Below are 5,065 nucleotides of genomic sequence, written 5' to 3' on the forward strand. Positions count from 1 at the left end.
AACTCTTGGGGTGTACAAACTTTCAGCTCACTATAATTCAAAGACTCATGGCTCAGTATCTGCTGAGGTTGGCTCTGAACTCCTGCACCGACCCTCGTCCGAACGTATAAACTCCGCCAGAGGTCGGAAACGCCCTTATTATCAAGTGCATGTGATCAAGTCAGTGTCTCCTGTAAATACTGTAACCCGCGTCAGAAGTGTCTCCAGTGTGTGTTTCGCTGTGCAGTATCTCTGTGTGTGTGCATGATTGTTGGTGCTCACTCGGGGCCGGGATGCTGGGAAGGAGCTCAGCAGACGTGGAAGATGCAGGCAGTAAAGGCCCGTTCTGTTCCAAAGCCATAGAACTCTGCAGAGGTGAACCAGACGACACATTAATTACAAGCTGTTCACTGTTTTCACGCGGAAACACGAGAAGAATCGCGCGTTTTCTTTGGCAGAAACGTGTTTGCCATGTTTTTGCACCGTGCCGTCATTCATTCCAATGAAACGATGAAGAGGGTTGTAGGTTTGTGTGACAGCGCCACCTGGAGGTGAAGTAAGCTCACAATGACAATGCTGTTGTCTCATCTGTGATTTATGTATTTTTCACTCAGAATTATATCCACAATGTCTGGAAAATGTTGATATTAAGCGTTAAAAAACAAGTTTTCTGTATAAAAACTCTACCAACCGTGCAGGTAGAGCAGCACTTGTATGCGAACACGTATTTAAATGGTGTATTTAATGGGATCATTTCTTGCCTGTGGCAGAAAGTCATTTTAAACCTGTAAAAGGTTTTATTCACATATGATTAATCTTTGTTATATTGTGGGGACTGAATGAGAGCAGATGCAGTCTGTAGGTCACACTGGTTTAATTATAATTTTTTTCCTTTTAAACTTAAGATTTCCTTTTTATTTCCAAACTTTTATTCAAGCAGTTTTGGTGGATATTTCCCACTGAACTCGCAGCTTGTCAGTGCTGCTTTATAGTGGTTAACTGGAGACGTATTTCATCAGTTTGGATTCTTATTTGATGCTTTTTGGGGATCTGCTTTACAGTTTTGCTGTAATCGAACTGTTCTCCCCCTGCAGAACGACTGCATGTATGTCTCCAACACTGAAGTCGATTTCTCTTCAGTAGCATGGTGGTTAGATCCCACTTTTTATTTTATATTTTTGTTATGTAACTTTGTACATAGTTAACAAGACGGCATATCTATTAGACAAGCACATACTATACTTTGCACGTGCAATATTTAAACGTAGAGTAGAGAATGACTTTCAGTTGTACTATTTATTTGAGACATAATAATTATGTTGTTGTAAATATGGAAACCTGTATAAAAATCAAAGGATAAAGAATTGTTGCAATAAAAAATGTTTTTTTTAAATAGAGTTTTATGTATTACTTTGATATTGAACTTATTATGAAGGCAGTTCATTATCAGGACACTTGAACATTTAAAATTTACACCTTGGGCTCATCTCATTTGTGAAATTTCTCCTCTGTCCTTTTGTTTCCTGATAATTGTTCACAGCCAAATATTTAGTCAGTTAACCCTAAAGTGCACTCGAAGGATCAAGGAGCAGATGGAGGCCTGCCAGAGAAGCGAGGATACTGCAGTCTATCCATTACAAAAGTCTTTTCAGGGACATCTAATGGATAAATATTTACTCACAAGCAGATTTTATACTCATCTCAAAGAAATAGATACTTAAAATGGTATGCTGCAACAAAACATCTTCTGTGCTCGCTTAATCCAGTTCAGGATGGGGGGGTTAGAGCCTGTCTTAGCTGCCATCAGGCGAAAGGTTGGATACACCCTGGATGAGTCACCAGTCCATCGTAGGGCCAAGATAGAGTCAAAGTAGAATCCCAGATTAACCCAACATGCTTGTTTTTGGACAGGAGGAAGTTAAATGATTATAAATGATAGTGGTTTAAAAGGCAGCTCCAAAGCAAGAATGTCTCATTTCCCTCTACATGTGTTTGTCCTCCCCTCTTCTGCTCGCTGCTCTGGTGGAAAGGACTGAAACACGAGTTAAAGAGAGAAATGGACACACTGAAATGGAATAAACAGAAACTATAGACCGTCGGGGGCTTGAAACCATTGTAATGATAATTTCTGTGATGTCATAGTTTGAGGACGTCTGTTCAGCAATTCAATTCAGTTTTATTTATATAGCGCCTAATTACAACAAATGTCATCTCAAGGCACTTAAATAATATAGTCCAATTCAAGCCAATTGGAGTTCAATTCATTGTAATTATAATCCAATGAAATCCAATTAATTCATTTAAAAATAATCCAATTCATTCATATAGAGCCAACTAAAGACAATATCTTAACTAAGGAAACCAACAGATTGCATCGAAACTTGTCTTCAGTCCAATCTCCCGTCCTGAGCCTGAGGGACTGTGGAAAGGAACGACTCCCTTTAACAGGAAGAAACCTCTGGCAGAACCAGAACCAGGAAGAAACCTCTGGCAGAACCAGAACCAGGAAGGGTGGCCATCCGCCTCGACCAGCTGGGGTTTGAGAAGACAGAAAAGAGGGAAAAGAGGGGGGAAAAACACCATAACGCCATTCAAAGGATACCTGTTGGAACAGGGAAACACAAGTTAATAACCACAATAATGTCACATGGACATAAAATCATTTGAGAAATTAAACGGGGGGGGGGGGAAAGAGAGCAAAGTGAGGAAAGGTGGGACAGATGAGGTCCCCCAGCAGTCTAAGTCTATAGCAGCTTAACTATGGGATGTTTCAGGGTCACCTGAGCTATCCCTAACTATAAGCTTTATCAAAAAGGAAAGTTTTAAGCCTAATCTTAAATGTAGTGTAAAGAGAGACCAGCTTTGAATCATCAGTTGCAGCTGAGCAGCAAAGACCAGAGAAGGGAGGCGGCGGCACATGAAGCTTGATGAGATGAGTGACAGGTGTCCAGGATCCAGGGTCAGGTCCTGGGCTGTCACAGCAACATAAGGTGGAAAGACAACTTCCATAAAAACTGACGACACATCATTCTGTCTGACACCTACAGTAATGATAACCCCAACAATCAGACTCTTAGATTACATCTTTCCAGTTTCTATACCTGTTGAATTCAGTTCATGGTTGATCCTATCCCAGCTGCCAGTGGGCGAGAGGCAGGTACAAAAACCCTGAACAGGTCAGCTAAATCTCTTTGTTTTAAACTTAAACTTATCTGTTTATGACTGGGCTTACATGTGAGTGGATAGACCACCTGTTCTGTTTTAATGTGCCTTGGTTTAATTGTACTGCATCTATATTTGTAACCAAGAGAGGGTAGCATTGAGCACGGAGATAGATTCAGTACCGTAAGCTCACATATGGTTGATCCAGGAGGTCGTCGCAGCATAATTTGGTGTAGAGTATAACTGTAATGCTGTGTATTAGCATATGTTGTGTTGGTTTCTGACCATTCAATCCTTTCAGAAAGCAAACGCCTGATTTTAAAAGCTGATGTGATGGATTCCATCCAAATAACATGCAAACGTTTTGGTGCAAATATTAAAGTAAAGTTGCCTTGAACTAAAACACGAAAGCCAGATTGGCTCAGCGATGCTCAGACATGGCTGTGAACCATCTGCTGCAGGACTCCTGTTCCTCATGCCTCTGAAAATGGTTTACTTCTCTGGCTGGTGGTGGTTATGGTGGGAATCTGATCGCCCGTACCGCTGATATTTACCAAACAGCCTCACAGAACCGATCACGAGTGATGTTCCAGCTGCACATGTTCAGAGTTTAAGTTGTTCTGTTGCTGTTATGTGCAACAATCTTTGTTGCTACTGCCTCACTGTATCCAGAGCACAGAGCAGGGAGCAGGCAGGGTTGTCAGCTGCAGTGAAGCTGACTGGAAGTAAGTGCCATATGGCACCAGTGATGACATGATTGCGTTCATAAACGCTGATTTCTCTGTTCTATTATTAAGCTAAATCAGCTTTCATTCCATGCCTACAGGTAGAACACTGCTGGTTATGATGACACAAGCAAAAAGTGACTTAAAAGAGGATTTCTCTACGAAAACAGAATAAAATACTGCAATTATTTTGATTTACTTAAGTTAAAATCTTCAAATTTAAAATTTTCTGTCCTTAGATTTTCAATCCTACACCTGATTAGCTTAGAAAACTCATGTTTACTTAATCTCTGTCCTGTTATAACTGTTGCGTAACATCTAGTGGGATTTTAACCAACATATAGTAATCTTATTTCATGCCAGGAGACGGTGAGCAGACCTGTCATCGAGAGTCTGATCAGCATTCCTTCAGACTCGTGTTAACATTCAGGCGCTGTCCTTCAGCGCCACACTGCACTGTCCAGCTCTCTGCTAGAAACAGGGCCTTGTGCTCCCAGCAGCCTCCTCCTGTTTGATTTACATCTTAAGCATTTAACCAGCGCATCTTGGTGTGAGTAAGCAGTGGGAGTTCAAGGACGAATGGCTGCTTCCGATTGGAATCCATAACGTTCCATTCATAAGACAGTCTCTTAAATGTTAAGCCACCTGATTATTTTGAGGTCTAATCTCACAGTTTCGTGCACCAAAACATTAAAATCTGTTCGAAAGACAAAGTAACAAAGTAAGCCACCTGTGTATACAACAAAGTAGTTCTTTGCAGGGTCTAAAACAGTGTTTCTCAATTCCGGTCCTCATGACCCACTGCCCTGCATGTTTTCGATGTTTCCCTCCTCCACCACACCTGATTCAAATGATTGGCTCCTTATCAGGCCACTGCAGAGCTTGATGACGAGCTGATCATTTGAATCAGGTGTGGTTGAGGAGGGAAACTTCGAAAACATGCAGGGCAGTGGGTCATGAGGACCAGAATTGAGAAACACTGGTCTAAAATCAGAAATGTCTTTTACCATTTAAGCTCATAAACTGAAATGTAATAGAATATATAACGCTGTGTCCCATGACATTAATAAAAACATAAGGCGCATAAAGCAGTGTGTGACAAAGCAAGTTTCCCCTTGCCTATAGGTTTAAAGAGTTTCTTATTCGCCAACAGTAAAGCAAACAATCTAAATGTTTTCCTCAAAAACTGTAGCAATGCA

The sequence above is a fragment of the Leuresthes tenuis genome, unplaced genomic scaffold (assembly GCF_036924035.1).
Source record: "Leuresthes tenuis unplaced genomic scaffold, fLeuTen1.0.hap1 SCAF_9, whole genome shotgun sequence".
In the NCBI taxonomy this organism is placed as follows: domain Eukaryota; kingdom Metazoa; phylum Chordata; class Actinopteri; order Atheriniformes; family Atherinopsidae; genus Leuresthes; species Leuresthes tenuis.